This window comes from Hyperolius riggenbachi, chromosome 1 (genome assembly GCF_040937935.1).
Source record: "Hyperolius riggenbachi isolate aHypRig1 chromosome 1, aHypRig1.pri, whole genome shotgun sequence".
In the NCBI taxonomy this organism is placed as follows: Eukaryota; Metazoa; Chordata; class Amphibia; order Anura; family Hyperoliidae; genus Hyperolius; species Hyperolius riggenbachi.
The window spans coordinates 257,608,947-257,625,185 of record NC_090646.1 but is presented as its reverse complement, the minus strand read 5'-3'; the positions used below and the strand labels follow the sequence as shown (position 1 = coordinate 257,625,185).

Below are 16,239 nucleotides of genomic sequence, written 5' to 3'. Positions count from 1 at the left end.
TGGAGCTGTGTCTGATCCTGTGCTGCTGCTGCTATTTCTCTGCTCCCCACTAGGCTGCTATGCCAGAGCTGTGTCTGATCCTGTGCTGCTGCTGCTATTTTTCTGCTCTCTACTAGGCTGCTATGCCAGAGCTGTGTCTGATCCTGTGCTGCTGCTATTTCTCTGCTCTCCACTAGGCTGCTATGCTGGAGCTGTGTCTGATCCTGTGCTGCTGCTGCTATTTCTCTGCGCTCCACTAGGCTGCTATGCCCAAGCTGTATTTGATCCAGTGTCTGATCACATTTTTCTACAATATTAGATTATGGTGCTGATATTTAGGCCCCGATATCTCAGCACTCATACCTCCTACACTCTTCATTTTAAGGGTGGGGGGTTAAGGGTAGGGAGGGGACAGCCTAACTACCTCTGTGCCAAATTGTAGCCTCCAAGTCCCGCTGGTTGCTGAAATAGGTATATTCAGGGCCAGGCCGAGGCAGAGAAGATGAGGAAGGAGGTGATTGTGTGCTGCAGCCTGTATCTTCGCTCTCTCATGAGAGCCATTAGGATTGAGTCCTGACCCCTGATTAAGGAGTTGGCAAAGCCTCTTATTCATGTATTTGATAAGGTTTGTTGTAATAATTTCCTCTGCTTGGTCTCTTACAATTCTCTTTTACATTTTGATGTTCAACTGAAGCCTAACTGAAGGAATTGTTCAGAACCTGGGGGCGGCAATTTGGCACAGAGGTAGGTTGGGGGTTCCCTCCCTACCCTCAAAATTTGGAGTATGTAGGAGGTATGCTGATATATCGGACCATTAATATCAGCATTATGCAAATCAGGAAGTAGCTGCATGTGATGTAGTGTTGGGCGAACAGTGTTCGCCACTGTTCGGGTTCTGCAGAACATCACCCTGTTCGGGTGATGTTCGAGTTCGGCCGAACACCTGATGGTGCTCGGCCAAACCGTTCGGCCACATGGCCGAACTAAGAGCGCATGGCCGAACGTTCCCCGAATGTTCGGCTAGCGCTGTGATTGGCCGAACGGGTCACGTTGTTCGGCCCGAACGCGCTCTGATTGGCCGAACGGTCACGTGGTTCGGGTAAATAAATACCCGAACCACGTCATATCTCCGCCATTTGTCTGTGGGTTTAGCTTTGGGTAGGCAGGCAGGGTAGTTCGCGCTCCAGCCACGCTAGCCAGGGTCCCCCCAGTCATTGTGTGTCGCTGCTGGGAACAGTAGTACACCGCTCGCTCAGCCACACTATATAGCATTGTGTGTACTGCCACTGTGTACCTCGCTCAGCCACGCTATATATAGCATTGTTTACTGCCACTGTGTGTACACGGCTCAGCCAGACTATATAGCATTGTGTGTACTGCCACTCTGTGTACACCGCTCAGCCAGACTATATAGCATTGTTTACTGCCACTCTGTGTACACCGCTCAGCCAGACTATATAGCATTGTTTACTGCCACTCTGTGTACACCGCTCAGCCAGACTATATAGCATTGTGTGTACTGCCACTGTGTGTACACCGCTCAGCCAGACTATATAGCATTGTGTGTACTGCCACTGTGTGTACACCGCTCAGCCAGACTATATAGCATTGTTTACTGCCACTGTGTGTACACGGCTCAGCCAGACTATATAGCATTGTGTGTACTGCCACTCTGTGTACACCGCTCAGCCAGACTATATAGCATTGTTTACTGCCACTCTGTGTACACCGCTCAACCAGACTATATAGCATTGTGTGTACTGCCACTCTGTGTACACCGCTCAGTCAGACTATATAGCATTGTTTACTGCCACTGTGTGTACACGGCTCAGCCAGACTATATAGCATTGTGTGTACTGCCACTCTGTGTACACCGCTCAGCCAGACTATATAGCATTGTGTGTACTGCCACTGTGTGTACACCGCTCAGCCAGACTATATAGCATTGTTTACTGCTACTCTGTGTACACCGCTCAGCCAGACTATATAGCATTGTGTGTACTGCCACTCTGTGTACACCGCTCAGCCAGACTATATAGCATTGTGTGTACTGCCACTGTGTGTACACCGCTCAGCCAGACTATATAGCATTGTGTGTACTGCCACTGTGTGTACACCGCTCAGCCAGACTATATAGCATTGTTTACTGCCACTGTGTGTACACGGCTCAGCCAGACTATATAGCATTGTGTGTACTGCCACTCTGTGTACACCGCTCAGCCAGACTATATAGCATTGTGTGTACTGCCACTGTGTGTACACCGCTCAGCCAGACTATATAGCATTGTGTGTACTGCCACTGTGTGTACACCACTCAGCCAGACTATATAGCATTGTTTACTGCCACTGTGTGTACACGGCTCAGCCAGACTATATAGCATTGTGTGTACTGCCACTCTGTGTACACCGCTCAGCCAGACTATATAGCATTGTGTGTACTGCCACTGTGTGTACACCGCTCAGCCAGACTGTATAGCATTGTTTACTGCCACTCTGTGTACACCGCTCAGCCAGACTATATAGCATTGTGTGTACTGCCACTCTGTGTACACCGCTCAGCCAGACTATATAGCATTGTGTGTACTGCCACTGTGTGTACACCGCTCAGCCAGACTATATAGCATTGTTTACTGCCACTCTGTGTACACCGCTCAGCCAGACTATATAGCATTGTGTGTACTGCCACTCTGTGTACACCGCTCAGCCAGACTATATAGCATTGTGTGTACTGCCACTGTGTGTACACCGCTCAGCCAGACTATATAGCATTGTTTACTGCGACTGTGTGTACACGGCTCAGCCACACTATATAGCATTGTGTTTACTGCCACTCTGTGTCTGCTGGGAACAGTAGTACACCGCTCACCCGCCACTGTATAGCATTGTGCTCTGTGTCGCTGCTGGCAATAGTGGTACACCGCTCACCCACCACTGTATAGCATTTCTGTACTGCCACTGTACTGCTGCCAGTCAGCGTGTACTTTAAGGATAAGTGAAATGAGGAAGAAATCCGGTGAAAGAGGGAGGGGCAAGGGAAGAGGTGTTTCCCCTGACGGTTCACGTACAGGCCACAGGGGAGCACCCAAGAAAACCCACTCAATACCGCCCATGTTGTCCAGGACAACAACCCTCACAGATCCAAAAGAACAGGACCAGATAATTACTTGGATGACCTCTCAAGTGTCTAGCAGTGGGTTAAGCAGCACCAGCACATCACGCACGAGGTCCGAGTCCTCAGCCAGTTACAAGGAGCCAGTGGGCACAAAGCTGACACAACCGGCAGCGACACCACGCACACAACTGCCAGATAACCAGTCCGATGAATTACTTCAGGACACAATGGGGTATTCACAGGAGCTTTTCCCAGGCCAACAAACTTCCACCTTTGAAAGGTCAATGGAGGAACAGCCAGAAATGTTGTGCCCGGATTCACAACCATTAACTGTGGGAAATGCATCGGGCACTGAAATACAACAAGGCGAGTCCGAGGACTTTGAAACCCAAATCCCAGAGCAAGTTGGGCAGGAGGGGTTGCAATTGCAGGAGGTCGGCCGAGAAGCTCTGGAAGACGACGTTGGAGTGAGCTGCGCAGAGGTTGTTCTGGGGAGCTCTACTCCACGGCGGCGGCCCCCCACAATGACATATGACGAGTTTGAGGAGATGGAAGAGGGGGGTATGGACAATGTGGACAGAGACCCAGATTTTGTTTGTGAACGAGAACATCGCTGTCGTAGCAGCAGCAAAGATGAGTCTGTTGAAGAACCCACTGCTGCACGAGTTCGCCTTGTGCCACAAGGTAGGCGGCGCGAAATTTCAGGCACCACAAGCGTGGAAGTTCAAGTGAGAGGCAAAAGAGGCGCAAACAGAAATCGCCAGCAAGGCAGGTGCTCCAAAGTCTGGGCTTTCTTTGAAGACTGCACTGAGGATGTTACCATGGCGATTTGCAAGGTGTGCAAGACCCGCCTGAGCAGGGGGAAAAGTATTAACAACCTCTCCACCACCAGCATGAGCCGCCACATGCTATCCAAACATCCCACTCTGTGAGCAAACTCGACAGGACAGGGTACCAGCAACACTGCCTCCCTTGGGTTCACCAGACTCACCACCAGACCCGCCTCAGCAGCAGCAGTAGCCCAGCCATTGCGTGGTTCACAACATTCACAAACATCAGACAACGCTGACACTGTCACTTTCCGGAGTATTGCTCTTGAGGTCTCCCAGTCTTCATCAAACACAACAACCAACAGCCCTTCAGTGTGCAGCCCTACGGTTCAGTTGTCTGTCTCGGAGATGTTTGAGCGCAAGAGGAAATTGCCAGCAAATGACCCCCGGGCCGTGGCAGTAACAGCCAGCATAGCCAAGCTTCTGGCCTGCGAAATGCTGCCATATCGAGTGGTGGAGACAAACAGCTTCAAGGGCATGATGTCAGTGGCCATCCCACGTTACGTGGTTCCCAGCCGCTACCACTTTGCGCGCTCTGCAGTGCCTGAGTTGCATGAGCACGTGGTCAGCAAAATAACCCGAAGCTTGAAGAATGCCGTTGCCTGCAAGGTTCACCTCACCACTGACACCTGGACGAGTGCGTTCGGCCAGGGTCGATACATCTCCCTTACCGTGCACTGGGTGAACCTTGTGGAGCCTGGCAGCGATTCCTCACCTGCTACGGCGCGGGTGTTGCCCACGCCGCAAACAGCTGCACCGCCGTCCCTCCCACTGGATAACAACAGCAGCAGCTACCTCTCTGACTCCTTCTCCTCCAACGCATCTCAAAGCTGTACCTCATCCGGAAATGCGAACCCAGCACCAGCAGCAGTAGGATCGTGGAAGCAGTGCAGCACAGCTGTTGGCATGCGTCAGCAAGCGTTGCTGAAGCTGATCTGCCTTGGGGATAAGCAGCACACAAGGGAGGAAATTTGGAGGGGAATAAAGGAACAGACGGATTTGTGGCTGGCACCGCTGGACCTGAAACCGGGCATGGTTGTGTGTGATAATGGGAGTAATCTCATTCGCGCTTTAAGGTTAAGGCTAAGCTGACACACATCCCTTGCCTGGCGCACGTGATGAACCTAGTAGTTCAGCGGTTCCTGAAGACATACCCAGGCGTGGCCGATCTTTTGTTGAAGGTGCGACGATTGGCCAAACATTGTAGAAATTCAAGTACTGCTTTGGGGGCACTCGCCAAGATGCAGGAGCGCTTCAATCTCCCCCACCATCGCTTGCTGTGTGATGTCCCTACGCGCTGGAATTCTACGCTGCACATGCTAGCCCGCTTTTGCGAGCAGAAGAGTGCAGTGGCCCAGTACATGACGGCGCAGTACCAAGGCGCATCCGGCCAGCTGCCAAGCTTCTGTGGATCCGATTGGGCCAACATGTTGGACCTCTGCCAAGTCCTCCAAAATTTTGAGCAATCCACGTTGCTTGTGAGCAGTGACAACTCTTCAGTCAGCATTACCATACCACTGCTGTGTTTACTGAAGAGGTCAATGTTGAAAATCAAGGAAACAGCTGTCATGATGCAACTGGGGGAATCTGAAGAAGAAAACGATCAGCGTGATGGTACCAACATCAGGCCATCCGCCTCAGGAAACGCTGGCCCCAGCAGCTATGACGAAGAAGAGGAGGAGGAACAGCTGGAGTTGGAGCAGGAATTTCCTGCCACCACTGACAAGGGCCAGAGCGGTGCACGTTGGACTTCCACAATTCAGCGCGAATGGTCAGCAGAAGCAGACCAGGAAGAAGGTGACGACTATGATGCATCACAACAACTATCACAACGCTCACAAGAGGATGATGAGGATTCTGGTAGGACTCTGGCACACATGGCTCAATTCATGCTAGACTGCATTGAACGCGACCCACGCATTGTGTGCATTCTGGACAACACCAATTACTGGGTTTATACCCTTCTGGATCCACAGTACAAACACAATGTTCCAAAACTGCTTGAAGAAAGAGTCAGACAGGTCAAAATGGAAGAATACCAGCAGGCCCTTGTGGAGACTTTAGAGAGGAGATTGACATCCTCCCCCTCCTCTAGCCAGTTGTACGCCGACAGACTGACTTCCGCAAACCCAGGACGACCAGGAGGGCAGCAAACAACACAAACCGCAGCTAGTGCCCAAAAAGGAATGGTATCGGCAGTGTCCTTGGAGTGGGAAAATTTTCTGACACCCATGCAGCAGCAGCCCACTGAACAGCAAGCGTGCAGATCCACCTCCAACACCGATCGCCTGGAGAAGATGGTCAAGGACTACATGTCAGATGGCGTAGCTGTGTCTAACAATCCATCTGCACCCTTCAACTATTGGGTATCGAAGCTAGACACCTGGCACGAACTGGCAATGTACGCAATAGAGGTGCTGGCTTGCCCGGCAGCCAGCGTTATGTCGGAACGCTGTTTCAGTGCTGCCGGAGGCATCATCACAGATCGGCGTATCCGCCTCTCCACAGAAAATGCAGACCGTCTGACTCAAATTCTGGATTGGAAACGACTACGCAACACTCCAGGACCCCAACCAAGTAACATGACCAATGAACATCTGGGATGGTTTAGCGTTTCCGGTCCCTGTTTATTGAACCTCTCATCTGTATAACATTTATGACTGCATGGCGGCAAAAAGCATTGCTGCTATATCCGCACGCTTTTTGTCCTCATGCAAGGCCTGGGTTGTTGTGTCTCAAAAAGCATGGCCTTCTCCTCCTGCGCCTGCTCCTGTTCCATCACGTGTGCTGCTGCTGCTGGGTTAGCGTTACCGGTCCCTGTTTATGGAACCTCTTCTCTTTATTACATTTATGACTGCATGGCGGTAAAAAGCATGCTATCCGCACGCTTCTTGTCCTCATGCAAGGCCTGGGTTGTTGTGTCTCAAAGCGTGGCCTTCTCCTCCTGCGCCTCCTCCTGTTCCATCACGTGTGCTGCTGCTGCTGCTGGGTTAGCGTTACCGGTCCCTGTTTATGGAACCTCTTCTCTTTATTTCATTTATGACTGCATGGCGGTAAAAAGCATGCTATCCGCACGCTTCTTGTCCTCATGCAAGGCCTGGGTTGTTGTGTCTCAAAAAGCGTGGCCTTCTCCTCCTGCGCCTCCTCCTGTTCCATCACGTGTGCTGCTGCTGCTGCTGGGTTAGCGTTACCGGTCCCTGTTTATGGAACCTCTTCTCTTTATTTCATTTATGACTGCATGGCGGTAAAAAGCATGCTATCCGCACGCTTCTTGTCCTCATCCAAGGCCTGGGTTGTTGTGTCTCAAAGCGTGGCCTTCTCCTCCTGCGCCTCCTCCTGTTCCATCACGTGTGCTGCTGCTGCTGGGTTAGCGTTACCGGTCCCTGTTTATGGAACCTCTTCTCTTTATTTCATTTATGACTGCATGGCGGTAAAAAGCATGCTATCCGCACGCTTCTTGTCCTCATGCACGGCCTGGGTTGTTGTGTCTCAAAAAGCGTGGCCTTCTCCTCCTGCGCCTCCTCCTGTTCCATCACGTGTGCTGCTGCTGCTGCTGGGTTAGCGTTACCGGTCCCTGTTTATGGAACCTCTTCTCTTTATTACATTTATGACTGCATGGCGGTAAAAAGCATGTTACCTGTGCAAAGAAACATGACATTTTCAGCATTTAAAAGACAGTTTTTCCTTTGAAACTTTACAATCAATTTTCTTAAAAACTATAAGCTCTTTTTCAAATATTTTTTTTCCCTCTTGTACCCACTCCCAAGGTGCACATACCCTGCTAATTTCGGGTAAGTAGCATGTAAGGAAGCTTTACAAAGCACGAAAGTTCGGGTCCCCATTGACTTCCATTATGTTCGGAGTTCGGCGCGAACACCCGAACATCGCGGCGATGTTCGGCGAACGTTCTCGAACCCGAACATCTAGGTGTTCGCCCAACACTAATGTGATGTCATTACCCACAAGGCTGTGCATCCAAGGCTGAATTTTAATCAGGCATGGACTAATGTCACTGAGTGGGAGGGATTTCACCTTTTCATCTGGATTTCCATTGGCTGCCGAACTTTTTCTGCTCTGAGAACTGGGTTTTCTCTGACAAACCTGCCATCAGCTTTACAATGATGGTGAGTTTATGTCAACCAGTTCCTCTACTACCAGGATGCCAGCAATAAAAGGCAAATGCAAAACAGAATCATGCCTACAAGTGTCTTTAGTGTAAAGTGCATAATGTGAAAACACAAAAACATTAAACAAAAATGTATTCTGATGCCCCAGAATATAATTATTGTATAAAGTATCACATATGCATCTTTAAACATCAACAATACACATTAGATAACTGTAAGATAAACCCAAACACAATCAGGATGCTCCGTGCTAATTCCAGATATAAGATATGATTCCTTTTGGAAAATTAACCTCCACTTGCAATGCAATTGCTGAGACATTATATGCCATGTGGAGTTTTAAGCTTGGTTTCCACACATAATCTTCAGTTTTCTTATTAACTTTATACATCAACAAGTTTAATATTTTTAATATTCTTGGCCCCAGATAGCTTTGCCTTTTACTGTTGTGGGGGTTTATTCACGTTACACTGAAGTTACTTGAGGGTATGGTTGTGTTAACATATGACTTGTTTTGGTAACATTTTTGTAGTAATATAAAGTAGACTTTATTGTTTTATGTTCTTCCTGTCAAATTTTATATGATTCTGTCCAGTTTCTCCCTGCTATGTGCTTTATAGTATTTGCATTCCCACACTTTCCCCAGTGTGTTCATAAGAATATCTATTAAAGGACAGTGAGAGATGGCTTCTTTAAAGAACAAGCGACACCCATGCTAACCTAGAAATAAAAAACACATATATAAGTAGATAAATACTACTTCTACTTACATAACAGATGTATTGTGCTATCCACGAACTGATTCCTGTGACTTTTACAAAGGAAAAGCAGAAAATCCTATTCTAGGCAGAGGCCATCTTGCCAAGCTACTGCTGACATCATATCCTCTCTGACTCTTGTTTTCCCCCTCCCTTCTCTTGCTCATTGTGTATTCATTAGCTGCCCTCCTTCAAGAGTCTTCAGACACTCCCACTGAGGTGTACACTAACAACTTTTTTTTATTTACACATCCAATCACTGAGTCACCTCAGCCTTGCTTGTAAACACAAGTGATCAGAGGGTGTTTCTGATAAGCAGATAGGAAGGGAAATAAATGGAAGAGGATGAATATATTATAGATAAAAAGCACTCCCAGCATTCAACTCTTTGGCACTGTTTGGCACTAGGGCCAGTGCTCCTAAAGTATGTGATAACTACAAACCATAACAGCAGAAAAAGTTTTGCAAGTTTAGAATGCAGGATTAGCATCTTTATCACTTAATACACTCAGACCAGTTGCTGTTGAAATTTGATTTTTATGGTGACAATATTTAAGTTTAACAATATCAAAATTTAAGGAACACTATCAATACCCAAGTGTTCTAAAATCACAATGTACAAATAATGTCTAAGTGCTGTGTAAACATGTTCCTACTTTTCATGTTAAATATCAGAGACAAAAAAATTAATTCATTGTGTGCAGGATTTAGCTCTATTGGAACAAATCATTCACAAAAGGGGTGTCTTGCATATCTGACTACAGAATATTTTTCTCTAAAAGTAAAAAAAGATTGAAAAGCTGTGGTGTCAGGTGTCACACACAATTTCAAATGTTAATAACAAGTTACATTTCCTCTGCTCTCGTGCAGACAGCTCAGTCAGAGACACCGTCAGCTTCCAGGGAGAGCTTTCTCACACACAGGGTTAACAGATGTAATGTGAGTGAATCCCCCTCCTCTCATGGTTCCCTGGGCTGTCAGATTTGGTATCCATTAAGAGTGAAAGGAATTTGAATCAGTAAAAAAGGGATAAGCAAATTAATTGAATACATCACTACTTAGCAGCATTTCAGGAACTCTCTCACTCTCAGGTTAAAAAAAAAAAAAAATGTTAATTGATAGTGTTCTTTTAACGTAATCCTGAGCCGAGACTCCGGTTCAAAATAGGCCATTACCCTGAAGGAGCCTCAGGAGGCTTCCCTTGGTGGTCCGCAGTCCCCCTCTTCCACATCGGGGCCACGCGGCTCCTCTTCTTAATTCATGGCTGTGCACGCATGCGCAAGGTGGGCTCGCATGTATGTGTAATCATGTTACGTGTAATCATCGTTAATCTTCGAAGGGGGGCGAGCTTCGCAACGAGGGACATCAGAGCAGCGAGGAAAGCCTCAATAGGATCCTGAGGCTTCCTTCTCTTTAGGTAAGTATCTTATTTTTTACTCGAGCTTATCGGCTTCTTTGGCTCAGTTTCATCAGGCATGTGTACAAGGCTTTAGGCAGTGTTTACACTGAACTGATTTGTCTGAATACACAATAGTCATATCTCCATCATAGACCAGGGTCAACCAGGGTAGAGCAAAGCCACGTAACTTATCTGTGTGTTTTTGGAATGTGGGAGGAAACCTGAGTGTCAGGAAAAAAAACACTCTTTTCTTAGAAACCCACTCTTTGTAACAACAAGCAGTGAGAATCCCAGAAAAAGGCACACAATTACTACACTACTCAGATAAGAAATATGTTTCCCTAAACAACAGTCTCAAAACATATCAAGATTAATACTTCAGTTTAAATTTTTCTGTCAAATATTAAGTGCAGACTAAGTCCAAGGTGAAGAAGTCTGAGTTTTGAAGTGTAAAGGGCAACTTTTATTTCGATGTGCAATCAAGATAATTGCAGGTTCAGTAGCAGGTTCAAACTCCAATTTCTTTTGTTTTTCTTTCTGTCTAAATTGGTGTTAAAGGTTATGATGTGTATAATTGTAAATATTTGGTGAATCCAAGCTTATTCACCAATATTCTTCATATGTTGCGACAGTATTGAAATCTTCCTGGTGAATGGGGCAGTTGGTGAAATAAATTTGATTATGCAAATGCATGCACTGCAGTGAATTTGCTACAAATGTAGATGCAATAGACACAAGAGCCCTTACTCAATTCACTTTTCTTTTAGAAAATTTCCCTCTGCTATTTAAAATAACTTTTCAGAAAATTAGCAAAAAGTTAGCAAAAAAAAAAGTACTGTCAGGGTTCTTTTACACTTTGTGCTGTGCGGTTGCTGTGCGATTTGGAACAGTCGCACCACAGCTTATTAAAAAAGTTGCATTGCCTATTATAGCCATGGGGGGGGGGAAGAGATTAAAAAAAATACTTACGTATTCCGGTGCACTACCAGGCATGAAAGTCGCATGATAGCTTGTGCGTTACCCAGAGCACTTCTGTTTTCATCTCAGTGCATTTTTTTGAAATACGTTTATTGAAATATATTTCGACAAAATTGTTTAACACTTTTTTCCAGTCAGACTCAAAGTGCTTGTGAGGAAGCCACTAGAGGATACTCAGAAGGCAGTAACAGTGTTAGGGAGTCTTGCCTTTACTGAATAGGTGCAGTCTTACTGAAATAAGAAGAGCTGAGATTTGAACCCTGGTCTCCTATGTCAGAGGTAGAGCCCTTAACTATCACACTTTGCAACCACTGCTGAAATCTGTTCACAATGCAGGGTGGAGCAATAGAGCTCACAGTACACAATGCAATTATAATGAAGAACTCTTCTTGGTTAATGCAGCATATTGAACAGTTGTTAAATGATACTGATGCAAGTTCGTTTCCCATGTGACAGGGTCAAAGCATAGGGTCATAGAACTTTGGACGCGTCAACACTTCACATAACATGAATGTATCAAAAAGCAAATATAGCAACAAAATATAGTAACATTAACAACTAAACCTCCGCAGCATTATGGAGGTTTGGTTGCTACAGTTCAAGATTGGGGCAGCACGGTGGTGTAGTGGTTAGCGCTCTTGCCTTGCAGCACTGGGTCCCCGGTTCGAATCCCAGCCAGGTCAACATCTGCAAGGAGTTTGTATGTTCTCCCTGTATCTGTGTGGGTCTTCTTCAGGCACTCCGGTTTCCTCCCACATCCCAAAAACATACAGTTAAGTTAATTGGCTTCCCCCTAAATTGGCCCTAGACTATGATACATGCACTACACAATACATACATAGACATATGACTATGGTAGGGTCTAAATTGTACGCCCCTCTGAGGGACAGTTAGTGACAAGACAATATACTCTGTACAGTGCTGCGTAATATTTTGGCGCTATATAAATACTTAAATAAATAAATAAAATTAGGGTATCAGAGAAAACCTCTGTCTATACTCTGGCTTCCTCATGGTTTGGACATATGCAATTAGAGGGAAGTTTGCAAGAACATTTTATGACAGACGTGTATAGATACTCCTAGGTACATCAACGTTTGTACAACCTGCAGTGGCACCAGGTCAGGGGCAGACCCAGACTGGGGGTTTATCCACCAGCATTACTTCTGATTTGTCTCTGTTCTAACACAGCCCTGAGTAATAACCTGATTCTTCTATTAAAGCTCTACACAAGGAAATATTTGAATCAGCCAACTATAAAATAGTATAATCTGCATAGATCAAAAACATGAGTACAATGACCTTACTTGAACACCCAAATATTAATGTGAAAACAAAAAAGCAACTGGGAACAAAACCTGCACAACAACATTGTTTCCAAAAGATATAAAAATACAATTTTATTAGAACATATTAAAATGTAGTATTGAAAATTCCCCTACATTTATCTTTGGCTTATGCATTAAATCTCATATGTTCACTTTATAACTATTCAATGTCCCTGAAGCCTGCAGACAAAAATCAAAAAGGAAAGAAAGCAACCAAAGTTCCAATGATTCCTCCTACACAGATTCCAAAGTTCTGATGTCCAATGTTAAATGTCACAACTGAGACTCACAAGAACGGAAATCCGCTTCTATGTCACTTAATATCTCTGTGTTTATATGAACTCCTCACTTTGGAAGGGAAATATATATGTGGTATGATTGCAACTGTATATCTTGCAACGCCACAGGGTTTAGAAATTAATGCTCAGCAATCCAGTAGCATCAAAGGTATTTGCTGTGTTCATGTTGCATAAACATCCAGCTGGCAGTTGACATATGCGTAGTAACATGGAGTGATCTCACCCAATACGTTGGTCATCACCCTCCGTCTGTATAGACTCTGGGAATAGCCATATGGCATGGAGGGATCTCACTCCATCTGATATCTGTAGTGCCTCCATCTGAAAAGACTCCTGGGTCAATTACATCCAAACCAGCTGCCACAATGGGTGCATCAATTCGGCCGCCACTCCTACCACTCGGGTGTTGCGGTACGCATTGCAATACAGCAAGTCCTTCCACTTTCTTGAGAAAGCTGGTGTGTCCATTGAAACCGGTTGACATGTGCAACCTCTCATTCTGTGCCCTAGTGCAAGGACTTGCTGTATTGCATTACAGCCCATACCGCAACACCGGAGTGGTAGGAGCGATTGCCAGATTGATGCACCCAGTGTGGCAGCTGGTTAGTTGCTCTAATCAAAACTAACAAGTCATTTTTGGTAGAATAGATTCCAATATAACTGGACATGATTCTGACTCTGTTTTTAGGATATACAGTTGTATGCCCCCCTTTTATGCTGCCCATGATAACAAATTACATTGTTATACTTTTCCACATTTGATTGCTAAATGCCATCATAAGGTTCAATAAAACTGTAATAAAGGATGTGAATAATTTGCTTTGAAACAGGATGTGAAATTCACGAGCTCTGTTTTGTAACCTTGAACTCTTTCACGGGAACATTTTGATTTCAAGAGTTGAGTCATGCATAACTAGCCTTTCTTCCAGCACCAATTTGATTTTCTACAGCATAAATATAATCTAAAATGTAAGGGACGGTCACCCTACTTCCAGTCGTTTAAAAATCATTACTCTGAAGATAAAACATAGATAAGACATTGGAACAGAAAAAGGCTTTCAGTTGCAGTTACATTTCGTTTTTATATTTGGTTATGGTTTGACCTGGACAAATGAGTGCTGAGCAGAGATAATGACCCATTTAAATTAGCAAAAGTCAGTTTGATACATGGGGAACTGACTTAAAAATACATGGAACCTCCCAGGGACATGGTGACTTGCTTTGACAGAGTAATATGTGGTCCAAAGACAAGACACCAAACATTTATATTGCGCTTTTCTCCAGGTGGACTTAAAGCGCCAGAGCTGCAGCCACTCATGGCACCCTCCATTGGCGATCAGGATCATTAGGGAACCTTGCCTAAAGACTCCTTACTGTTTTACATACTCGCTTGCGCTAAGATTTAAACCCTTGCTAAAGGCTCATATCCCACATCAAAGGTAACGACCTTACCGGTACGCGATCCAACTGAGATGGTGCAGATGTTTTGGTAAAAGACACATTTTCTTTGAAAAATGAGTTGATGTAAAAAAAAAATAGTAATGCTGAATTGAGTTCATTGTGCCAAATGATGTTCTCTACTAACAAGATTGCTGCCAAACACTGCACTCTCTTACTATATACAGTACATGTTGGGCTGTAGTATGTGTAACTCTTGGGCCTGCAGATGTGCTGAACAGTTTATGGGGTACATGTGCTTGTCACAGACAACTTTAGAAAACCATTACTCATATATAAACCGAGTCATTATTTTTTTTTACTTACAGAAAACCGGTACAAAAAAAACATCCCCTGGGGGGTACTCACCTCGGGAGGGGGAAGCCTTAGGGTCCCAATGAGGCTTCCCCATCCCTGTAGCTGCAGGCAGTCCAGCGCTGGCTCCCCCGAAGCCTCCCGCAATCCTCCCCCAACAAGCCTGACAAGTGCTGATTTATTTATGTTGCCGGGATACAGAGCAGGCGCAGTAGCGGCTCTTCTTTCGGGTAAGGCGGAAATAGCCGAACGCGATCGTATCCGCTCTACTGTGCAGGCACGAAAGGACTCAAACCTGCCCAGTAGAGCGGATCGATCGGGTTTGGCTAATTCTGCCTTTACCCGAAGGAAGATCCGCTAGTACGCCTGCGCTGGATCCCGGAAGGTAAATATTTACATTGTCGCACTTCGAGGGGCTGCAGCTGGACAATGAAGGGACAGAGAAGAATGTGGGAAGCCTCGTTAGGATCCAGAGGCTTCCCCATCATGAGGTAATTACCCCCAGGGGACTTTTTCTGAGTTACAGGTTTTCTTTAAAGTCCTGGGGCTTCTGCCAGCCCCCTGCAGCCGCCCTGTGCCCGTGCCATGTCAAAGCAATCCTCCTCTCCCTTGCAGCGACCCTCTGGCCCTGGTCCATGCGCCTCCTAATTGCACTCCTGTGGACAGAAGCAATCTGCGCATGTGCAGTACAAAGAAATCTCTACTGCACATGCGCAGAACACTCTCACCGACAGGAGCGTGATCAAGGACCTGCACGGCCATGGCCACATATGCACAGTGGCCCATCGGCTGGCCAGAGGAGGGTTGCTGCAGGGGACTGGAGGGACACTTAGTGACAGCGCAGGCACAGGGTGGCTGCAGAAGGCCGGTAGAATCCTCAGGTAAATTAATCTCGTTTTTTGGGGTTTTTTTTATTTATTTATTTTTGTTAAAGGAAACCTGAGACTAGTTTTAAATATACCTGGGGCTCCCTCCAGCCCCCTCCACACCGATAGCTCCTATGCCGTCTTCCTCTGCCTCCTTTTTTCTCCCGGTAGAAGCCCTGTTAGCTTGTCCAGTCATGGACAAGTGGCAGTGGCCCAGCCACGTGCACACGCCCCACCATGCTCATGTGGCCGGGAGCGCCCTGCACAGTACTACTATGCAGGCACAGAATGCCTCCCAGGCGTAGGAGCGAGACGGAGGTGCGTGCAACTGCACTGCGCATGCGCCGACTGACTAAACTTATGGGGCTTTTCCTGGGAGAACGAGGAGACGGAGGAAGACGGCACGGAAGCGATTGGCGCGGAAAGGGCTGGAGGAAGCCCCAAGTATGTATAAAACTTTTAAATCTCTTAGTCTCAGGTGCACTTTAAGTAAAAACCTCAGGGAATATTTGGAGACCTGAATGTGACGCAAAGCTTACTTATTTTTCACCTTAACTGTAAGGAGATCTAATACATGAGACAAATAAATAAGGAGAGAGAATTTATAGGATAACCAGATAAGGAAAGATTAATCATGAGTTAAGTCATTTAAAGAGAGATAAATTGTGAGTTAATAAGTAAGGTGAAATAATTTAATAGTGTTTAATAGTGCTTTGTGAATCGGCCCCCAACAGAGAAATTCAGGCATCCTACCGAATAATCATCAAGTGTCCCTGCGTCCTGTCCATGTGTCAGTGCTTTTGCGCTACTG

The 16,239-nt window shown here is 46.0% G+C and overlaps 1 protein-coding gene across 1 annotated transcript in view; it reads left to right on the top strand.

The window, feature by feature from the left end:
* Positions 1-16,239, top strand: part of LOC137504713 (N-acylethanolamine-hydrolyzing acid amidase-like) — a 49,392-nt gene that overhangs the window by 6,738 nt on the left and 26,415 nt on the right. The gene's annotated exons all lie outside the window — the stretch shown is intronic.